Genomic DNA, 23298 nt, shown 5'->3' with positions numbered 1-23298 from the left:
TTTTGTATTCAGATCACCCTGTTTTGACTGCTGTAGGCTGAAGATTTTTAAATCTTGTCAATACAATAAAGAAGTGAAATGTAAGCAACTGTTTGCCTACTGACCTGGGCTGTGCTCAGCCAAGAGCATTTGCTGAACTAGTCTGAACAGACCAGTGCCAGCATGAACAGGCCAACCCACAGTTAACTACCACACTTAAAGCATCACAGGCCAGAGCCCCAGGAATTTGGAGCTCCCCCCTGTCCAGAAGATCACGCTCTGCACAGCATTAAAGCAAGCTGAACTCTGGCTGCATCTCCCAGCATCAAAACTCTGCAAAACCCTCAGTAATACCAGCAATTCTCAGCTTAACACAGGCTGAATGCTGCATAAAGGTATTTCTCAAACAGCAGCTCAAACATGAGGTTTTTCCCACCCAGATCGCAATCAAATTTGCTTCTTGCTGCTGTGAAGCAAGAGCTCTTCTCCATAGTTGTACTTCCCCTCTAGGGCAGAGTTTAGCAGAGAACTGCTTCAACCAAAGGTGTTTCCTACTGTTAGAACATCTCACTGCAGTCAGAAATGAAGCTTCCTGCCAACTCCTAAAAAGAGTGCTTGTATCTTATACATTTATTGTCACTGCTGACACATAGGAGTCTAGGACTACCCAAACCTCTGCTGGGAGGAGAAGGGGAGAGGCATGGACATTGCAGAGCTTGTCAGCCAGAGTCTGGCATTAAAAATTCCTGCATATCTGCAGAGCACAGCTGATCTCAGGAGCAGAGCAGTGGCACAAAATAAAGCTTCAGAAGCTTGTGACAACTTAGTAACCAGCAGTAGACTCTGGGCTCTTCCTCTCATCCTACAACTGATCAAACTCAGTTTTAGTTGTACCTGCATCGCAAATAGTAAAGGCAACTCCAATGTCCAGTACAAATCTCATTTAGTTCATTTATTTACTCCCTATTGCACAAAAATAACAACAACATATTGAATGAAGTAGCTCAAAGGCCCCTTTGGTATGCAAAATTTCTGTTTCCCAGCCACCTCTGAGCCCGTACAGAATTCTCTCTTTACAGTGCAAAGATTTAGGACATGACTAATGGATCGTTGTTACCTCCCAGTTAATCCTAGAGAGTGTCAGTCTTGGGCCCTGTCCCTCAGTAAGGCAGGCCACTTGGCAGGGGATGCATGGGGTGGCAGCCTCATGCTGAGCATCGCTCTGAGGGCAGGAGCACACCCAGCACTGCGGAGAAGGAGGAATGTCACGACCCTCTTCCAACCAAGACTGTCCTACAGGACACTCCCAGCTGCAGCACGGCTTTAGGGCTCTGAGTCACCACAGGTACAAGCTGATAGCAGGTTGTGAAATGCAGTAACACAGGAGCAAATGCATGACCCCTTCAACTGACCCTGCAACTGGGGAGGGATCTCCAGGACAGGGATGAGGCAGGCAGCTGGAACTAGTGACTGTGACTCAGACTCCTTAGTTACACGATTTGTTAGAGCAAACAAAGCCTCAGAATACTAGGAAAAATGGGAACAGGTTTGCTAAAGATCCTCCCAATCGGCCTGTTTATTTTCATTTCTTGTGTGGACTCAGCAGATGTTCCTGCAGAGAGATGCAGTCTGCACAGGAGCATCTGCACACACAATACTGCTAATCTCATGAGCTTGCAATAGTTAACAGCAAGTTTCTGTGCTAAGGGGTGTAGTAACTGTGCTGGACCAAAATGTCATCTCTCTCACCATGAGCCAGAGCAGTGGTGAGCACAGGGTGCACAGAACAAGCATTGCTGTCTTGTTTTTTTCCAGTAAGAAAAAACCTCATTCTCTTTACCCATATCTATAGATCCAGCAACGGTTCTTAATATGAATGATACCTTAAATATAGCACTTTTAGCACTTTCCCACATTTTTTTTCTTTGCTTTTCTCCAAAAAAATGACCATACTTAGCAGAGATATCTTTGGTTTTAAGTTTCATTTTGGTGAAGTCTTTCAAGCAAACCACTAGAAGAGTTGGTCCCAGCAGTATTAGGACTGTACTGCCTACCAAACATCCCTCCAAGTCAGATGCTTAACCCATCACCCAGAATCCTTTGTATTTGATTCTTTGCAGCCACCAAGAAGTCTCAGCACATCTGAGCCTGGCAAATGAGAGGAGGCCAGAAAGCCACTATTGCTTGTAAAAGCAGAAGGCCTAACAGACTCAAAGTTCTGCAAACTGCCTGTATTGCATCCAAATCACTCCAAGCTGAAGATGACCTAATGGGAAAGCAGAGTTTACTCACTTTCAAAATCCTTCATTTCTTTGCCTGCTTTTCCTCAACCCCTACTTTTTTTTTTTTTTTTTTTTTTTTTGTTTTTTTTTTTCTCTTTTTTCCCCCACCCCCCCTTTTTTTTTTTTTTTTTTTTTTTTTTTTGACTGTTTTATTCCTCTTTTTCACTTGAGTCTTCAAGCATTATCTAAACTCAGTTCACAGACCGCAGGGACGTCACTCTATGCATGTTTCCAAAATCCACCTCTTCCCAGCAAGGCTCCCATCCTGCTGGCTTTGTCCTGCAGCCCTGCACAGCAGTGGTCCATGCAGATACCTCGGGCACATTTGGCCAGCCCTCCCTGACAGAGAGCTTCTCAGCCTGGGGGATTACAGCCCCAGGCTGTTATGAAAGGCAGCCCAGCAAGGTCATGGGGTGTTGAAAACTTTGCTACAGTCCAAAGCACAGGATCTTCCTCCTTTCCTTCCCTACACACTATTCTTGTCAAGGCCAAGGATTTCCTGGCAGTCCTCAAAGTACACAAATTATAGGCTTTTGTCATGAATTAAGACTTAAAACTTCTCTTCAAGAAAGTAGAAGTGGTGGAGCAAAGCAGGGGGAAAGGTACTTTTGCCTTAGATTTGGTTTTGAAAAGGGGATTGACAGCCTATGTATGTGCTTTACCCTGTAATCTGAAAGCTCCTCAGGACAGGACCCTTAAAAGTATTTTATGCTGAACCATTTACAGAGTAAGAGAACCGTCATCTCCCTGCATCCGTTCCAGTCTGCTCAGCTTCTCCTAAATCAACACTGCCAGAAGGCAAGACAGCACTATAACAAATTAGCACCGCTCACAATTTGTTGAAGTTGCTGTTGCATTGTTTGTTTATTTAAAACACGCGCAAGCACACACACACACACAGAGACCTCCCGAGCCTGCTCTCTGCTGCCATCCCCCAAACTCCAGACTTGCAGTCTCAGAGAGGCAAGCAAAGGCTGATTAAACCCTGCAGAGCTGCAGCCACTGTGCTGGGACACTGCTTGGGTTTTGCTCTTTCACTACAAGCAAAACCAAAGAATGCCCACAGTATTCCAGCCTGGAACATCATGCAGTAGAAATCCTTATTTTGGCACCTGACTAGGGAAGTGTTAAGAAAAAGAAAGAGCCACAGGCTTGAAAGGACCCAGCGCTAATAAAACTCTTAGTGCTAATGCTATTTATGAACATCCAAGGGATAATCTGCACCCCTTATCAGCCCACAAGATTATAAGATCTTTAAAATAGGAAACATGTCTTACTTTATAAAGTACTGTATAAGTTTACAAAGCACAATATTAGTGGTGATAAATAATTGTCAAAGTTGAGCACAGAGGTGGCTGTAAAACCTGAAGCACCATCACTGTTCCCATTTCATTCTGAGCTCTGTGTGGTAGCACTGTACATTCTTGCCTAAGAACGTACAGTGCTACTAGTATAGCACAGTGCATGCTTGTGCTGACTTGGTCTCTTATGCACCAATCTGGTTTTATTTTAAGGGATGATTTGTGAAATATGCTATGCTTTTACTCACAGTGGAGAAAGTAATGTTTGATCATGAGGTGATCACGATGAGGGTGATTTTAAAGAGCTGTAGTAGATTCTTATCTTTCCACCAAACAGTTTAGTTTGCCAGCCATGTCAGTGTGCCAGCAATGATTCCTCTACACAGCATTTCTATCTGTAGGCAATTATCACAGAGAGAGCACCCTACTATTGGAGCAATTGCTCACCAGTTCCATCATGCAGCCTATAGAGACAGCTTGCCTTTAATTTCTCTTGGTTTATATGACAATAAACTCTGGGCTGCTGCAGGCATAGTTTAGAGGACAGTAAAGTCAGCATCATCCACTCAAACACTTACATGATTTCATTCAGTTTTGGGGTTTTTTTTTCATTGTAGAGAAGTTTTTTTTCTGTCTTATGAATGCTCTGAATGTTTTCATTTCTGGCTGCTGACAGATAACTGCATCATCCAAAGCATCCCTGCTCACTTGGGTTGAGCATGACTTTGGTTTCTGGACAGGTGAATGCCACAGATACCACAGCTATCTCTATCAGTTTAACAACAATTAAGGAAATTAAGAGATTTTCTATTCAGATTGAGACCTTTGCATTGAATTCTGCCAGTGCCAAAACATCATAATTTTATTCTCTAGATAACCCATGATTTATCAAATGTTTAAATACTCAAGCTTTAGTATTTCAAAAGCTACTCACTTTATATTTATCACCTAAGGAAATTACTAAGCAATTTGTGCAATTTTTTCCCTGCCAGAAAAAAAAAGCGCCTCAAAGAGCAGAGCCGAATGCATCACCCTCCTTCTTTCAGCATAATTAAAACCATCTCTTTGGTAATTATTGTCCTCAAGGTGGGTGTGGGGGAGTGAAAATCTGTAACAGATTCTATTTTTAGAAGATAACCTTGGGAAAAACAGGAGGTACCAGAGAAACAGGCATGAGGGGTGAAGTTCTGACAGTACTGAAACTAGCAGGAGACACAGGTGTACCAGGTGTCTGTGCCAGAGAGCTCTGAGAACACAAATGTGGCCACACCTCCTGCAAGATTTAGGCTTGGCTGGCAGGTTTCAGAGGCACTCAGAATTCACAGAGACAATTCACATATTTAAAAGTTTGAGCAAGAGCTTAAAAAAAACAAAACCAAAACCAAACCCACACTAAAAGGTTATTTTAAAACTTTGCTGGATCACTTCCCATGGAGTTCTCCGCTCTCAGCAAGGAAAGTGGTTAAAGGAAGGAGAAAACAAAGCAAAAAGCCAAGCAGAACCAAACCCTAAAAACAGCCAGAGAGGCTGGAACTTCCCTAACACAGATGAAACAACACAGCAGTTTTATACCTACATAAACAGAATCAGAACCTGGCCCAAGGAGTAATACACATACTAACTTCTGCTCACAGCCACAACAAACATCGATACTACACCTTAGAGTGGAAGCAAAAAGTAAAATTCTTCCATTCTTACCACTTCCAGCAGAGCCCAGTGATGTAACAGCATCAAGAGACACCCAGAGGATGCAGAAAGCTCTCTTAGTGAGGATACATTTGGACTGAAGCCTCTCTCTTGTGCATTCCCAAGCACCTGTATCTAGGATCCAGGATCCAGCTGCTTTCAGCCCCTGGTTGCACATTATTCAGCCACATGCAGTTCTGTCACAGAGAAGGGCTGAATAAATTGTGGCATTGTTACACCACAGTGCAGGTGCTCAGAAACACACACATCCTGAGGCTCGTGCCTCCCCAGCTACAGGGACGTTCTGATGCCATCCAGCTTTCCCTGACCCACCAAGTCAGTCCACCTTGGCTTAATCTATTCCCTTCTCCAAACATTTTCTTGGCAGGCAGTTCACTCAAAGAACATGTTTTAACAGCAGGAAAACCACCTCAACATCCCAAATCAAGCAAGTCAACAGCTCTGAAGAACCTGAATAAGTCACATCCTTCTTATCACAAGGTATCCTCCATTGCAGATGCTAACATGGCTTTCACACACCTGCTTTCTCTGGAACCTCGTGTAAGAAGCCTGACAGTAATGCCAAATCCCCAGACCCTTCCAGGAACAGTCATCGCACACCCAGACCTATTCCAGATAATCAAAGTCGTATAACAGGGTATGTAATGTGAAAGTTTCATCTTGTGCAGGCAAGAAATAGCAGGGACTTGCCTATTGAAAAATTAGGAGGTATACAGTGATTAATCAAATTGATTTAAAAGAGCCAGCTGCCTGTGTGAATGCTGGCCCTGGCAGAGACACTCCCTACCCTACGCATTTGCTTACAGATAGGCAAGGTGCTTTGGCACAGCTACTGAATCCTTTGAAAAAGTTGGTTTTGACATGTTGAAAAAGGACTTGGATTTTTCAGCTGCCCTCTAAGTAGGAGGCAATTGAGACAACACACCCAAGAACTGCAGCAGACACCACTTTAAAATTTGTCTTCATTATGTTCTAATTTTTACACAACTTTCTAACATTAGCAATAGCCAGATGAAATTTTTCATGTTACTAAAAACAGAGGAGAGGTCAGGAAAACACCGTTGCACATCATTTGTTCTTTCTCTAGTGATAGTCAGAGTCCAGAGTCCTGGCCCAGGGTTTCTACTTATATTTTCCCTGTGATTCTTAAGCCAACAAACCAAATAGAGCTAGTTGTCAGGTTTAGTGGGTTTCAAAACAAAATGTGTATTAGAAGGGGATTTTTTTTTATCATATTATTTAAAGGATTTAGTGAGGAATCTAAAAATCTGTGGAAGGGTTTGTTGAAGGGGGATTAGAAAGAGAAGAGCCTTATAAAAACAAACAGCTCAATCACAGGGCTTGTTCCTCTTCTCCACATAAAATCACAGAATCACTGAGGCTGGAGAAGACCCCTAAAATCAAGTCCAGCCATTAACCTATCACTGCCAAGTCCACATCTAAACTATGTCCCTATGTGCCCCATGTACACATCCTTTGGATAATCTCCAGGGATGGCAATTCCACCCCTTCCTTGAGCAGCCTGTTCCAATGCTTGATGATCCTTTCCTTGAAATTTTCCCTCATATCCAACCTAAATCTCCCTGGTGCAACTTGAGGCCATTTGCTCTTGCCCTATTGCTTGTTACCTGGGAGAAGAGACCAACCCTTATCTGGCTACAAACATCCTTTCAACCTTGTTGAACCTCACCCAAGTGGCCTCAGCCCATGGATCCAGCCTGTCCAGATCCCTCTGCAGAGCCTTCCTGCCCTCCAGCAGATCAACACTCCCACCCAGCCTAGTGTCACCTGTGAGCTCACTGAAAGTGCCCTCAACTCCCTTGCCCAGATTTCTGATAAGGACATGCACACTAAAGCCTGCCTTCCATTAGGGAAACAAATCCAAAAGACCTGGAAAACACTGCACTGAGACACATGGTGGGGAAGTTCTGGGAAGCAAAGCAGCAGCTGAAGTTATATGGAAATAACAACAACATTCACAGAAGTTCCCCTTGGATACATGTCAGCATGTGGGAATGAAGGATTAAGATTGAGTATTTGCATTTCCCAGTCAGATGCCAAGATAGCAAAGCTGGCAGGCTGAGGTGTTGTGGCATTCCTTGAAGGGAGTCTCCAGCCATGAACACTGTGTGTACAGAGCTCTTCTGCTTGCAAGTGTCTCTCTCTCTCTCTAACAGTGAGTATTTTCAATTTTTTAAAATGTGCTCTAGGTTAGTGCTCATAAAAGTAAAGCATTAACAGCTCCAGGATAGCACAGGCAGCTGGGCAAGCTCTGCTGACAGACCCTTGCCAACACAACCCCAAATTAATCCTGTGCTGTGCTCCCAACCCACACACAGCAAGCAGGTACTACCGTGGTGCCAACTGCTTCAGTCAGCACGGAAGAGCAAAGTGCCATGTTATTAACTCTTCTAAAGGCCACAGCAGAGCATTTTGATCCCTGCATACAACAGACACCTGAATAATTAGAATGCAGGCCTGAATCCTCTGGCAGACATGGCTTTTAAAATAAGACGTAGCACTTCAGCATCATGGGGCTCTACAACAGATCTCAGTGCTTTTATGCTGCCTTTTTAAAGGCCAGCATTAACATTGCCAGTGACACATTACTTACCAGGTGGAAAAAAATTCCAAACCAAACCACACAAAAATAGAGCCATCATTACAGAGGATGAGGCATCATGATCTGTTTTAGGGCATACACGTCAGAGCCACCACCTAAAAGGTCAGGTCTTGCCCTCTTTCTGCATCAGCCCTGGTCTGGCTCAGCCTCACAAACCCCATGGTCTTCAGGGCAGCACAACAGAGCAGGCAGCAAAGCACAGCCAAGGATCAGGAACACTCTTGAACAAAGCTGGCTGTAAAGCCAAATCCTACATGTCAGAGGTCACAGCAGTAACTGAGGATTGTGCTTCAACCCCCAAAACATCCTCTGGTATCCAGGAAGGCTGCTGGCAATAGGTGAAAGACGGTTGTGAGACAGAGGAACAATGAAGAAAAGATTCTGGGAATTGTTGTTGACCCTGTGTGGTGCATGCACAGTGAGAAGGCAGAGCAGAGCAGCACTGGGACCAGGAAGAGCTTCAAGGAAACATTCCTGTGGGCCTTTGGGCCTGAAATTCTCCTCTCTAACACCCCAGCTTCCATAGTCAGAAGTGAGATCAATGCCTAACTGCACAAGATGCTTCCACTTTGTAATGACCTTCATTTCTAGGTGATCAATTGTTGTTGACTTCCTCCTTTGGAACTTGGTAGCAGCCCAGCAAGAATGAAAGTCTGGACAGTCTCCCCAAAATCCCCCAAATGCATCAGAAACTGGCATCTGCTGCAGGGCTGCAGTATGTTGTCTCAGCAGATTCAGTCAGTAACGAGGTCTGCTGAAACAAAGTGCATTCAGTGTTTCTGCCTGGACTTGCCAAAATACCTTAATGCAAATAGAACTGCAGGAAAATTAGGGTGGACTCTAGTGGCTGCCTCCCCCTCAGGGTTTTGGGTTTTCTGTTGTTTTTTTTTTTTTTTTTTTTTTTTTTTTTTTTTTTCTGTTCAATCCTGATGAAATTCATTACAGTTGCATTTAAACTGAGGTTGTGATTTAAATTTTCCAAAGCAGGCAGGACAGGTTTGAAAGCCTGATATATCAGAGTGTTGTGCTTCCTGAGAACCAAGGCAGTTGCAGAGCCTTCCCCAAGGGATGCCTAGTTGGTCCCCTCACCCCCTTGACATGTTTGCTGTCACACAGGCCAGTGGATTCCTGGCAAGTTGAGCAGGCTTGCTCCTTACAGCCAAGCAGCCCCACATTCAAACATGCCACTACGTTCCTTGAAGGTATTTACAGTTTACTTTTTAGTGCTACTTTAAGTTCAAAGGGGCTAGTAAAGCCCCATTAAGCCATTTACATCAAACTGGTTAGTTAATTATCCTGTTGCAGGCTTTAAATTAGCAATTTATAACCCCTTCCCTGGAGATGCCAGTATTTGGAAACAACTCAGCCAGGACATTTTGCAGGGTGCAGTTAAGGAACAAAAAACATCACTAAACCAAACCACCCCCACCCCATCCCCTCCCAAAAAAAAATAAATCTCAAAACAACTCAGAGTAAGTATCTTCAGTTTTTGATTGCACAGATATTAACTTTGGGAGAATCCAGTAGGAACAGAGGTGAGGGAGAGCCCACTTTTACCAGCTAGCAGGGATAGTGAGACTGTGTCTACCTTAGGCTATGTAGCAAAATGTGATTTGCAGAGGCCCAAAGCCAGCCTGGGAGGCACCACAGCTAAAGGGGGATGATTCTTTCCTTACAACAAGATATTCTGCTTCTCAGTAGCATCAAAGGTATTTTTATGTTCATATGTACAAAAATGTGTCTGCCCACAAGGAAGAAAAACTATTTAAGGGTTGGACTTGGTCAACCTGAACACCAACTTACAGCTGCAGTCCTCTTCAGGTCAAGATTAAAAAAATACATATTTATACCCCCGTGTCATAAGGGTCAATGACCCCATGGGCCAAGTGAGCCTGGAGCTGAGTGGTCTCCATTCCCAGGATCTCCTTCCCTGCCAACAACCTTTAGTTTCCGAGGAGGAGAGTCTGTGGTCCACTCAGGGACTGGTTATTGCAGACCAGCACACTCAGAGTGCAAAGCTGTTACAGAAGAGGATTGCCGCCTTCCCCCCTGAAATACCTGACTGCCCAAACTAACCAGGGCCTAGAACCCTCCTCCTTATTTCCACCAGCCATTACTTCAGTTTTGCAAACAACTGACATACAGGATGTTTACCTGAAAATCTTATTTTAAACAAAGACAGGAGGGAAAGACTGCCCACTTGCAATTATTTCCACACAACAAGCTATCAAATGTAGGAGAAGCCTTGGCCCCAATCCTGGGAGCTGTCCCAAACCAACAAGCACTTAACACCTCAGCAAGAGCAGGAATCCCTGGAAAGGAGGGCCATGTGGAACTAGACTAAGGCAAACTAGGAGATTCACATTAAGATCAAAAAAAGGCACATCAAATTTGAGAGAAGAATTCCATTCTACTTGAATGGCATGACAGACAGATGGAATCAAGTCATATGACAGACCCTGCAATTTCTTTTTCCTTCATCTTAATACATTCTCTTTTCAATAGCAAAAAAATTATCCTCTGCCAAACAAGTGTCAGATAAACTTCAGAAAGAGAGATAAAAATCTAAGCATTTTAATTCTTTATGCTATGCAATAATGAGATTTAGTTTGTATTTACTTGCTGCTTCTTATGGAGCGTAACTGTTTCACGGTAATTTTTTAGGATGGGGCAGATGGAAAGAAGAGAGAGAAATACACTCAGATTTCAAAGTGACAAAATATTTTTGTACAAAACTTGTAAGATGGTATGAATTTCATGTGATTTACTGCTCTAAATTGCAAGACAGAGGCCTTATAATAAAAATACTGGTAAACACAACACAAAATCTAAATTATCTAAAGGACCGAAAAACCCAACCCCACACATAGATGACATTCTCCGAATTCTCTGCCCTTTCTTGGGAGCAGTTACACCCAAACCATCACTCAGACCAGAGGCTTTTCACTCCTGCAAACACCAGCCTGGCCTTTGAAACAGCCCGGTGCTAACAGGCTACAGGGCTGCCTAGTATTAGGGAATTATAAAATAATGTGCAACTGGGGAGAAAGAAGAAAGCAAAGCCCTCCTGAGGATAAAATGAGAGTCTTCCCTGCTCTACCACAACCTTCCATTTCCAAGGCATGCAATACCCAGCCTGTGCCTAGAACAGGTGTGTCTCCTTAAATACCTCGCATGTCACACTTGTGTCCCATGGACACAGTCCTGCGGGATTATATCGGTACCAGTGCATACCAGCTGGAGCTACCCCCGCCGGTGTCCTGTGACTCCTCGCACGGGGGGAGCCGCTCTCGCCGCAGGCACGGCCCCCTTGCCACATGATCCCGGAGACAGACAGACAGACAGACAGCGACCCTGCCACTGCTGCTTCCGAGCACTTGTGCTCCAGGGGCCGACCCAGCGCAGGGACAAGCAAGAGACCTCCCCAGAGCAGGAAGGGGGCACTGCCGGGAGACTGAGCGCAGGCTCCAAGTATCCTTTTCTTTCTCTCCCCTGCGCTTTTGACCGGCAAATTCTCAACCAATTTATGCCAAATAGACAGGCTGAACACCTCCTTTAAATAGAAAAAGATGCACGGCTAACAGAGCAAAGTCCACTCAGCCATTCCCAAGCAGAAAATGCTGACAGGGCACAATGCAGGTATGGCTAAAGCAGGATGAAGGAAGAACAAAGGAGAGCAAGCCTCATACATCTTCAAGTCAGTGCAGAAAGACACCCCTTGGCAATTTCAACTTAATTCATCACTAACCTAGGAGCATGCTAGCTGCTGGCCTAAGCAGCTGAAAGAGATAGTAAGAAAATTTTCATGGCAGCAAACACATTAGTGACATTTTTGTGTCATGAGTGGCACAGTTAATACAAAGGGAAGATTTACTTGGTTTTAGCTGTAGCTCTGCATCACAATTCAAAGGAATTCTTCAGTATGAAGAACCGCCCCAATGCCATCCATCATGAAAGGGATTTTGTAGTACTGATCAGGGAGCCAGGGCACCAACAGATGTGAGAAGCTGCTGAGCAGCACACATGGACTAAGAGGGGGAGCCCTGTAGGGCCCTTCTTAGTCCTCCTTAGCAGCCTGAGCGCTTTCATTTTCCAGAGAACAATTCTTGCAACAGCTTTTAGGAGAGAGAGTATGTGAGTAAAAATGAATGGACCAATCTTGGTGAAAAACCAAACTTACAAGGAATCTACCACATCCATTAATTATTACACTGTTTAATTAATTCCAATTTTCAGGTTCCAGTACATACCAGGTTTATCTGCTCATCCCTACAGTAACTGGCTCCAGGCATCACAGTCAGCTGTTGGGGCTGAAGGCATTGCCAAGCTAAATGTTCTTCTCAAGTGCTTTTTCAGTCCACCTCTGCTTTATAACCCCTCAAGGACTGGGTGAAACAGAGGGTTCAATGAACCCCGTTCATCAGTCCAGTGCAAGCTGGAAGCAAAGGGAAATTCTCACACACTTTACATCCCATTCAACTCTTCATTTCACTGGCCATTTCTCTTCAAATAAATCTAGAATAAGGGCATTCCATTATAGTTCATTCTCCAACATGTGAGCAGGATCTCAAAGCCCCCCAAATACAGCTCCCCCTACAAACACATTCTTATTACTGCCATTACTCAGTTTCAAGAGGCCTCAAGTCCATAGGCATAAAAATCAGCATTAACTGCCAGGTGAACTCTTATTACTTGGCCAACTATTTATTATGCTGGGTCCTTCACTACCAGGCAAACATCAGTTGCAAATGCCAGCCCATGTTCTCAGACACCAGGACTTTAAATGCTGAACAGCCTTCCATAACCAAAATTCAGTATCTTTATGTTTTCTTTATTCTTTGCCAGCCACAGTGTTAGGGACTTCCTGGCTAGTTAGCAGCCAGCCTGGTAAGAGCTCTGAACTTCACATATTTGTCAGGAAATCTTAGAATACAGACTGTCTGGTACTTCTCAAGCAACTTGGAACCAAGTTGACAGAGCAGGTTTGGGTCCCCAAAAAGACAAATGGAGGCCCAGCTGTATTTCATTACTGTGCCACATAGAAAATGTGCACTTCCAGGAACCTAGAGACTTGGTGACACACCTAATGCAGAAACAATTACTTAAGAAGCCATATTTAAAAATCCCCACATTTAGTACACGAGTCCAATCATTCACTTCATTTTTTCACAAGCAAAATTTTTTCAGACTTTGGGAAAACCCAGCTTTCTTATGAGCAACCCCTCTGCAAACCCAGGGCTGTGTATTCCCATAGGGAAAGTCTGAATTTCTAGGTAAGACCAAAACAAAACAACTCCTTAAAGTGGGAGTAGCTGAGAACAGAGCTGTCCACGCGCCTCTGTACAGGCCTCCATCCAAATTATCAACTCCCACTCCTGTCAGTACTTGCAAGTCTTTAATCCAGCTGAGCTTCTTCACCAACCTCCAGCTATTTCATGACGTGCCTGTCTTGGGGCACAAAATCCTAGAGAGTGTCCCCATAAATCAAGCACATTTGTTATATAATTGAAAAGGTTTCAAGGGAGAAAATGGAAAAAAATCCTACTGTTATTAAGAAGAAAATTAATGATCTAGAGCACAGCAGCGATTAGCCAGATAGCCATTCTTTTTTATTGAGCAACCAAACTCATAATTAAGATTTTTTTTCTTAAAATAATATATAAATAAACTACTGGAAAGTTTTACACAACTTTAACTGGTGGAATTTCAGAGTTCAAATAAATTACAAGTTATTTCACTGTTGGACTCTGTCTCTAAGGCCATAATTAATTTTAATGTTCAAATTTGCAGTGAAAAAAACACACGACCAGTAATAAAATAGGAAAAACCTCTTTAGGGCTCACTTGCAGTTTGTATCAACAATGCAGAACACAGGAAAATAGGAGGCCAGATGCACTTATGTTCAAAGATACCTTAAGCCTTACATACTTTGAGAAGTATTTAAAACATAAGAAATTCAAAATTCCCTTGCCCCCATTTGGAGGGAGGGTAATGGAGATGAGAGAGAAGAAGGGGAGGAAAAAAAAGAGATCAACTGCTCCATTAGAGACTTCATAAATGAACACACAGAGGGAGTTTCCTTTATCTCTGTATCAAGCCATTGCAAATACAGGAAAAGCCAGGGCAATGCCAGCAGCTAAATGTGCTTTTACTTATTTATTTATTCAGAGAGCATTCAGTGGTAGAGGAGACCAGATTTAAATAAGAGTAATTGAAAGCTACCAATTTTAGTCTTGTTTTACATTTACACTCTAGGTCATGAAGAACGATCAGTGGCTGGTAACTACTAAGCCATATTGATTTAAAACCAAATATAAACTGCTCTCAATTTCATCTTAGTGCAGTCTGGCTAGCAGAAAATATCTCCAGCTGAATCATTTATTCAATTTCACAGGTATTTATGCAGGTGACATTTTTCTTCTTTTTATAATTTTAATAAACAGCCAATGACTTTCATAAGACATTTTCTCGTTTGAATCCTAATGAAAATTCAACAAGTCATGATCCATTGAGAATTTTTTACTTCATTTTTGTATCTACCATACTAAGCACTTAAGTCCAAACATGTTGAACATTTAAAACAAACTCTTTCAAAAAGAAAAGTAAGCTGTAGCTGATGATTTAAAACTGAATTCACATTGCCTTGTCCTTCAAAATCTAGGGCTACCAGATGCTGGCCTCCCATTAGATCTAGTTCTTCACCAGCTTAGAAAAGGAGAACAAGCATCCTGAACTTCTTAAGCTTTCCCAGTTTTCTCAACTGAAACATTTTACTGATTAAATTTTTTTTTAAATCTGCAAAAACAGCCTAAAGGTTGCCTTGCAAAGGCAGCTTCATCAGTCAGAATAAACTCTTGCTCCATATGTACAGGGACAAACTTTCTGTACAGGGACAAACTTTCTGCAACTGATCGTTCTGTCTTTCCTTAAACCTTTGGCAGAACACAAAGCAGTGCCTAAATGAAGACAGATCTAAGCTCATTAAGATCTATGAAAATTGCTTAAGGCAGCCATTGTAATTTCATGTTTCTCTTCCTAGTTATTAAAAAGATTGTTCAATTCAGTACCTTTTGGTTGTTACATCTACAGTGCATTTGCCTTTTGTGCAATATCCCACAAACTGCCATCAAAGACTACTAAAACCAACAAAAGCAAGAGGTGATGCATCCATTTCCTACCATACACATTCTGCTTCACTTTTCTTGGCCTATGGACTGAGAGGCTGTGATTGCTTCTGTCCACATTTTGTTTAGCACTTTATATTAGAGAAAAATCTTATTTCCAAGAAAAATCTTAATACACATGCCAAAATAACAAGATAAAGCTTAAATTTGCTATCAGGAAGATGGCAGAGAAACAGAAGACAGACCTTCACCTGATCAAACACAGTCTTATGTGCAAAGTCCAGAAGAAACAGGTTTCATGGAACCTTGCTATGCTACTTTCAAATTCATTTTTGCCTTCATAATCCATCATATTTCTCAAACCATTTCCGCATTAACTTCTTCATTTGTTTATTCCTTCCCAGAATAGCACTTCCATTTATAAAATTCACACTTCAATTGTTTGCACAGACCTGTCAAGCTAAGGAAACCTGAAATGACATCTTTCCTTTTTCCAGCACTGTGGTGGAGGATGTTGTTCAAGCTCATCCATGGCCATATATTCATTATCCATTAATCTGGCTGAGGTGATAAAGCAGGAAAAGTAGCACTGTATTGGACACAGTGCCCTGGTCCTACATCATGCTGGACCACTGTCATGTGTGCAGCTTGAACACTGAGACAATCTCCCTGGATGATTTACCACTATTGCTGGTTTCAAGGTGTGGCTAGAGAGCAGATGCACAGAATGCATCATTCTGTTCTTAGGGATTTTTGACAAAAGATAGTCTGGATGCACTGAAGGAATAAAACCAAAAAACCTTCTTTGCTCCTTGCTATAAACAGTGATTTTGCTGGGGGGGGGGAGAGTAAAATTGCACATCCTTTCTTTAAAAGAAAGATGACTTGTAACTTGGAGAGTCTAATAAGAACACTATTTCCCTTCCCTAATGAAGTTCCTTATCCAGTATTAAAGGAAAGTAGTCTTTCAGTAGCATTTCAGCCACCTCAAAGGGCTATTTAAAAAATAACATAGGGTTGTGATGATTAAACAAGCTTTTCCACCAATTACTTAATAGCATCCAGAGGCTTCAAGTAAGAAACGGGACCCTTCATACCAAGCAATTTTAGTAGCAATACACAGAGTGAGGCAGAGGACTTGAAGGGAAGGAAAATGCTGGGGGCAAGGAGAGAGGGGAGGTAAAAACCACAAGTAAGATTACTAAGTACATCCAAAATCTAAAAACTGGAATAAAAGCCAATGCCCTGCACCAAAGTCCTCTGGAAACAAAAACATTAAAAAAAGAAAAAAAGAAAAGGTAATTTCTTCTTTGTTCACCCCATCAGACCAGATCCAGAGATGCAGCAGCCCACTCTGGAGAGCTCCTACCCCTCTGGTATCCTTGTGCCCTGAGTACTCCTGTGTGGCAGGCAATGACAGCTGACAGGTACAAACTCATTTGCTGCAGGACGGCCTGGCATGTGAACTCACAAGGGCTCTGTGAGCTGGAAGAGAAATCTCCCAAGAGAAGAAAGAACTCCTGCTATTTTGCCTAGAAAAGCCTCCTCCAGAGAGCGGAGCGGCGCTGGAAGGTGGCAGCGACGCCTGCGCCGCAGCCGCTCTCCTCCCGGGGCAGGGGAATGCCACGCTGCAGTGAGCTCAGCTCGCTGCTCCCAGGTCCTCGTGGAAGCGTTCCAAGCTACTCAGCTTCTGACAGCTCTCCAACTGCTCTTCCACGCGGTATTGCTTTACATTACATTGCTTTCCCTGCCAGGAGGCACTGCTGTATTACAGTACAGTCGTCTAGCAAGACGTAAAACTGATTCTTTCACCTCCCAAATATCAAATGACTGTTGCTGCTGCACTCACGGCTACAAGCCCTCCTCTGTGTTACACTTCCCTGCTTTGGTGCATATACAGGGGATTTTAGTATCTTCTCTTCAGCCTCGTTCCCAACTTTCTGCTTCCTCCCAGTCCTTTCTGTGGAAGGCAGCCATCCTCAGCTTCCAACCTAAGGTGTCACTGCTAGGCGAGTTAAAAATGCCCAAGTCACTAGGTGCATTATCAGTGACTGCAGCACCGAGAGGAGAAAGTGTGAAAAGTAACTGGAAACATTGTAGTTACTTACACTTCATCAACAAGCTCAGCTTCCTGTTAACTCAGAATTTTAAAAAAGATGCCAGCTACAGAGGCATTTTATAACACATATACATTTTGGGCATTTGACTCCTAATCTCTTCATTTCAGTGTGCTTTATATTACTTGTGGGCTGCAAGGCAAAACGACTTCCCTGCACTGCAGGGTAGCTGGTTTCCTTTCTAGTTTTCACCTATAAAAATAGCCAAGTTATAAGAGCAAAGGTCTATCTCTCTATTCTTCAGCAGTAGCCAGAATAGGGACAAAAAGAAAAAAAAAAAAAGGGAGGGATGGCAGAGAGGGAGGAAAAGCAATGACATAGAATACAGGCAGTCTTTTTCCTTCTTACACCCTGTGCAATTGTTAAAGATCTCCTGATCCAGAGGTTGCATCCAGGCCATCACTTTTAATAAGAACTTATCTGTCCTTCATCGATTTTTCAATCTGTTTAGACTTCTGCTATCCATAACACCCTGTGGCAATGAGTTTCACGTGGAAACTGCTGCTTGACAGAGTGCCTCCTCTTTGCCTGCTTTGAATCAATTTAGCAAACACAGGAACTGTGAAGGATCACTCCCTACTCCCCTTCCCATTCATGACAATACAACATATCTGCAATTTCTGTAATAAGTCATCTCTTCTCTATGGCAAAGAGAAATCACAGGGACTGACTTTTTTCTCTGGACCTTCCCTAGCCCTCCACTGCCTTTGAAGGTGGTGATTAGAACTGCACAGTGCCTAAGACACAGGCACACCACCGATTTACCCAGCAGCACACTGATGGTCTCTGTTTGGTTTACCAGCTTGGGTAAACACCCAGAGTTTGTTGTTTCTTCAGGGAGTATAGCATTTCCTCCCAGCTGCCCATTCATCTCTGCAAGAATTTTCTGGGGACTCACTTCAGAGTGCTCTTAAGTAGTCTGCTGAGGTAACAGGTGACATTTTTCTTCTCCGTACAACTGCTGCCAGAGTTCTCTCAAATTTTTTACCCAATTCAAGTCAGTCAAAATCTCAGCTTTCAAATCCCTGCCATTTTTCAAAGTCTTCCCCAAAAGCACAGCAGTTTGCACTCACTCAAAGCTCATGGCTACGTTCTTTCACCTGTACACCAAGCAAGAAGGTCCACAAAGCAGAGAAGCAGAAAGGACAGGGTTCTCCCCAGCAAGCAGTGGGGGCATTGTTGCATTAAAGTCTATATTGACAAACCAAGGAAACTTTCTCAGTCTTGTCCCAGCCAATATCCCAGTCTTAAGAAATTTGCCAGGAGGCCCCACATAACAGTGACTGTCCCAAAGGATCAGTAAGACTTGGCAGTGCAATGCACAAATCACTACCCTGCCTCATGAGCCCCTGCTAATCCCAAAAGATGTGCTTCACCAAACAGAGCTGCTCCATATAATTGCTTGGCTTATCTCCCCTCTCTTAGCTGAGCTACCATGGTTCCTAAAGGCCTTAAAATTAATGACAGATATGCTTGCAGATTAAAACCCCTCTACCTGTGCAGTGCTGTGTGCATCACTTGTTCACACAGCATTGCCATTCACAGTCCTCAGCTGCGGTTTCTCTGTGCTTCTTATAAACAGCTCAAGTGCTGCTGAATTAGCAAACACTGGGAGGAAACATCTGAGCAGTTTGTTTGACCACAGTTTCAGAATTTCTGGCAGGCAGTTGTAACACATCAGGAGAAAAATAACAAAAAGCAAAGTTATAAACTGAAATACTGAATCTCAGCATACCCGACCAGAAAACCAAGCAGGTACTTTGAGCAAACAGAGTCTTATGAACACGCAGTTAACAAAAGCAGCTCAAAACAGATGAACAAAATAATAGCACAAACACATTTTAATTCCACAGTTACAAACCTCTGAATTTGAATGAGGTAACTATAGAAATAACAACCTTTGTACATTGACAAAAATCGACAACTACCCACGAGCACAAGACTGTGCAAAGACTGGGGGAATAAAGTAATCCAGTTCAGCATATTGAAACATTCCTTTCAGATCTCTCATTTACTGAGTATTTTGCACATAGTGCCTGCAAAATACACCGGGTGTGTTAAGATCTGTGAAGAAGAATCCCTTTCCTTCAGTTTCCTAAGCAAACTATGTGGGATAGAACATCCTTTTACTCAATAGGATGAGAAATTGCACCAAATCTCTTGTTGGAGTTCTGACATAAAGGCAATTCAGAAAGTCAGCCAGAGACCTGCCTACACCCATCACCATAACTTTCCAAGACTTTCCAAGAAAAGAGAAAAAGTTGTGTTTAAGTTTTGCTCTCAGCTTCAAATGTCAATCATCTCTATTTTCTCCTTTGAAAGATATGCACAATACACACACACACTTATAAACACACGTACAGCTCCCTTCCGATATTTCTTCTGAAATCCCTACTCTGACCTTCTCATGGTGCTGAATCTGAAAGATGGTTCCCCAGTTCATTAAGCCCCTGTATTATAAATTGCTGCTGTCCCATGAGGCATCAGAACCAGCCAGGAGCTTGAACACAGAGAACACAACAGCCTGCTCACAGTAAGCAGAAAGGTTATCACTGTGAAGCAGTTTGCAAAGAGTGCCTTAAACACTATGACAAGAAAGTGTCAGTCTGTTCAGAGCTACACCAAGCAGGGAAAAAAGTTTGAGTCACTTGAGTCACAGAGCCAGTTCTTTGCTGTTCACCAGAAAGGAGTGCACAAACAGGTGAGGAGGCAGATCATATCTCCTGCCTTACACCTGGACACCCGTCAAGGCTTTGAGCTACAAAAAGTCAGCATGTACTGTTTGTTCCTATCTCCTTTCTTTGGTAACCAACTGAGAAGCTGCATTCTTCTCAGCATGAAAATATCCAGCTCCAGTTGAACTTGTTTCATAGAATATCCGACTGAGAAGAATGAGGATGCGCTCCTTGAGATAAATGTTCTGGTCTCTTGTGGGCATAACTCCCCAAACAGGAATTGACAACTGATAATGTTATCACAGAAAATGCATTTAAGCTCAGTTCTGTTAATAAGGTCCTCTCCTAGTTGAAACTAAAGGATCTCTGTTCACCTGGTATCTTCCATATTTATCCTGCCATTGCTCCAGAAGCAGAACTACTACTAGTGAGGAAAAGTCACCCATAGTAAGGGAATGGACTCTACTTCTAAGTCTCTGAAAAGGGACAATGCATGAATTGACTTTGCAATTTGAGAAGGGTATTCTTATCATCTAGGACATTTGCTTGAAACAGCTTTTCCAGCTCTTGGTTTAATGAATAAAGGAATCAAATCTTTCAATACATGTTGTAAATAACCACAAAGATTTGCCATCTGAAACAGCTATACATGGCTCTCCTTCCGTATCCACTACGTACAAGTAAAGATTTCTCAAGTGATCAGCTGGGAGAGCTGAAGTGGGCAGAGCTCAATGTGTAGCCAAATTGAATCATCAAGGAAAAATCTGGACAACACAATGTTGAAAGTCTTGGACACAGCCTGCAGTGGCTTCACTATGTTCAGTTTTTCCTTAAACAAATGTTTTTCTAGCAAGCTGGTAATTTTCCTATTGTATCAAATTCCTTGATACATACTTGGGAGAAAGTGTAGTTGATCCATGAACATTTTCATGGCTTCTTTTAGCTGTGAAAAAAAATCAAGTGAAGAGACGAAGAAACTTGCCTGAAGTAAAAATGGCAATTGCAGAGCTAAGGAAGGACTCTGATCCTCACTCCCCTATCTTCTTGCCATCCTGAAGCGACAGGAAAACACCGGCAAGAGGCTGAAGGACAATGGTGGAGTGATCTGGCTTCAACCACCTGAGCTCAAGCTGCTGCTCCCAGTCAGTAGCAGAATCATCACATCCATCCCTTTTCAGAGCTGCCCAGCAGGCCCTGGGGAGGGCTACACCCCAGGATCTATCCAAGGGCTTAGGCAGAAAGTGGTATCCAAGGTACCTATCATGGTAACATCTAAATGCAAGTATCAGAGCACTTTACAGACAAAAAGGACTTTCCCCCAGGCTGTTTAAAATTTGCATGTTCCTGTGTAGCACTGAAGACAGCAGCAATGGTGATTCATTAAGATAATGATTTAAGTAGGAGGCTTAAGAAAGTCGGGGTGGATTAACATCCAGAGGGCTGCAGTTGGAGCTTCTCCACTCCAGGCTGCCACCTTCCCTTTTAAGGGAATGGAGGAATTCCAAAAGTCAAGAGAACCATGAATTAACAGCAGCTATATCACAACTACAATGTACTGAAGCACAAGAGCACCACCTCTGCTCCAGCCCATCCTCCTTGGCAAGGACAAGCACAGCATTTTATGCTGCAGGAAAATTTTCATGGCATTTTAAATTATTGGCAATTATAAATTACTGAATTTTCCCTTACCTTGATTAGTTTGTTAGTGTAGGTTTTCCTCAAAAGAAAGGGATTGTGTGAATTTCTTTTAAACCAATTTTCTATCCACCTTAAAAACAATACACATGTTCTTCCAACCAATTGTCTTTCCCCACTATTGAATAATCTGATGGGTTTGATAAATTGATTGCTCCCACATAATGATGTAAATATACACATTGGGAAAAAGCACACAAGTCCTTTCCACGCCCCAACATTTAATCAAGTTGTGATCAGTTACGGGTTGAGACACGCATTCTGTCCGTAACACCAGGCTAATGCTCAGACTGCAACAGGCAGCTCAGACTTCATCCCTGCTAAGACAGAGGCCTTTGTACCACGATTTTCATATTTACTTTCAGTTGCCTTTTAGAGAGATGTACAGACAACCAGTTAGGCTATTCTGCTGCTCACTCGGAATGGCTGCAATAGGGCATCCCGGTGTGTATTGCCCACTCACCGCTAGCTGTGCTTGGTCTGAACGTCTTCTAGGCACTCTATCCCATGCTGATTCAGAACAGAATAGCTTCCTGGAATGCAATTATAGAAACAGTGAGGGTTTGTCTTAAAAGGGGATTACTCCAGAACAGCTATTCCTTATTAACTATTCCAAATGGCCTCTTCATTAGGATGATGAAGTTAACTGAGAATAGCTCCTCCATTCAATTTGCAACTTACCTTGGTCTCAATCAATGACCCTGTTTAGATGAGCCCTTGGTGCAGCATCACACACCCGTGAGAGCAGCTTCACCAACAGAAACAGACTCACAGTTGCAATGAAAGTAGAGCTCCTGCATGAGCACATCTCAGCTGATTTTAAGTTGGGCAGATAACAGGTTCAGGAAATATGTTTAAAAAAATAGTTGTTTCAATTACAGATTTCATCAGTACCGTCTGTGACATTTTGTACTTTACAAGTCTTAGGATCTGCTTTGTTCAAACCTTGTTTATTCCTTAGATATATGGAGATCTTAACAGCAGGGAAACTTTGAGTTCTGGAACTTCTTTGTTTATTAAGTTCTTAGCTTGCAAGATTTCCCATCCAAAAGGGCTGAGAAAGTACCTGGCACATCTTCGATGCTTATTGAATACATTAAATAAATCAAACGTTTTATGATAAAATTCCACTCCCCCACACCAAACAGATGTAAGTGCAAGTCAAGGAGTCTTGAAAAATTGCACTAAAATTGATTTTGCTCCAGTTTTCCCCAAAGGAAAAAATTTGAGTGTGGGTTGAGACAAAAATACGGAAAATTTAAGCTATCATGAACAACTGAAAAGAGAAATGGAGAAAAGACAGAAGCCAAAACTAAACTTCATATTCACCATGCATAATTTATATTCTCTCCAGTGTTCTACATGAGAGGCATTCCTGGACTCACACATCAAGTGGGAGTCTTTTTTCTTGGGCTTACCATACTTCCAGAGAAAAATGCAAGATACTTTAATGCTGGTGTCTCCTGCCTACTCAGGGGAAATCACAAACCACAGAGATCCTGAGAGGATAGAAAAGACAGGACTCCACACAGCTGAGGATGTCACTACCAAAGGGATCCTGTGTCAAAAAATAGGTGATCCAGTCTGCCATAACTTGATCACAATATCAGTATTTCAGCCTTCTTTTGCATACAGGCAATCTTAGTCCATGTACATGTGGTACATGTGTGCAGATCAGCACAGTACATAATATTTTATAAGCAGCTTTTATGTGTTCTTTTCCCCATAGGAAAGTTAAGAGAGATGTGATAGAAAGGGGTAAGGGCAAATATTTATATATGCAAATCAAACCGGG

General features: G+C 42.7%; 1 protein-coding gene across 1 annotated transcript in view; it reads right to left on the bottom strand.

Annotated features, from left to right (window-relative positions):
• The window catches only part of HIC2 (HIC ZBTB transcriptional repressor 2), a 72353-nt gene that overhangs the window by 10384 nt on the left and 38671 nt on the right, over positions 1–23298 (bottom strand). The window contains exon 2 of the mRNA XM_041410437.1: positions 21967–22036. The gene's annotated coding sequence lies outside the window, so the exon portion shown is untranslated. The remainder of the gene's footprint in view (positions 1–21966; positions 22037–23298) is intronic.

This window comes from Onychostruthus taczanowskii, unplaced genomic scaffold, assembly GCF_017590055.1.
Source record: "Onychostruthus taczanowskii isolate IOZ18803 unplaced genomic scaffold, ASM1759005v1 scaffold32, whole genome shotgun sequence".
In the NCBI taxonomy this organism is placed as follows: Eukaryota; Metazoa; Chordata; class Aves; order Passeriformes; family Passeridae; genus Onychostruthus; species Onychostruthus taczanowskii.
This window is presented reverse-complemented; position numbering and strand designations above follow the sequence as displayed.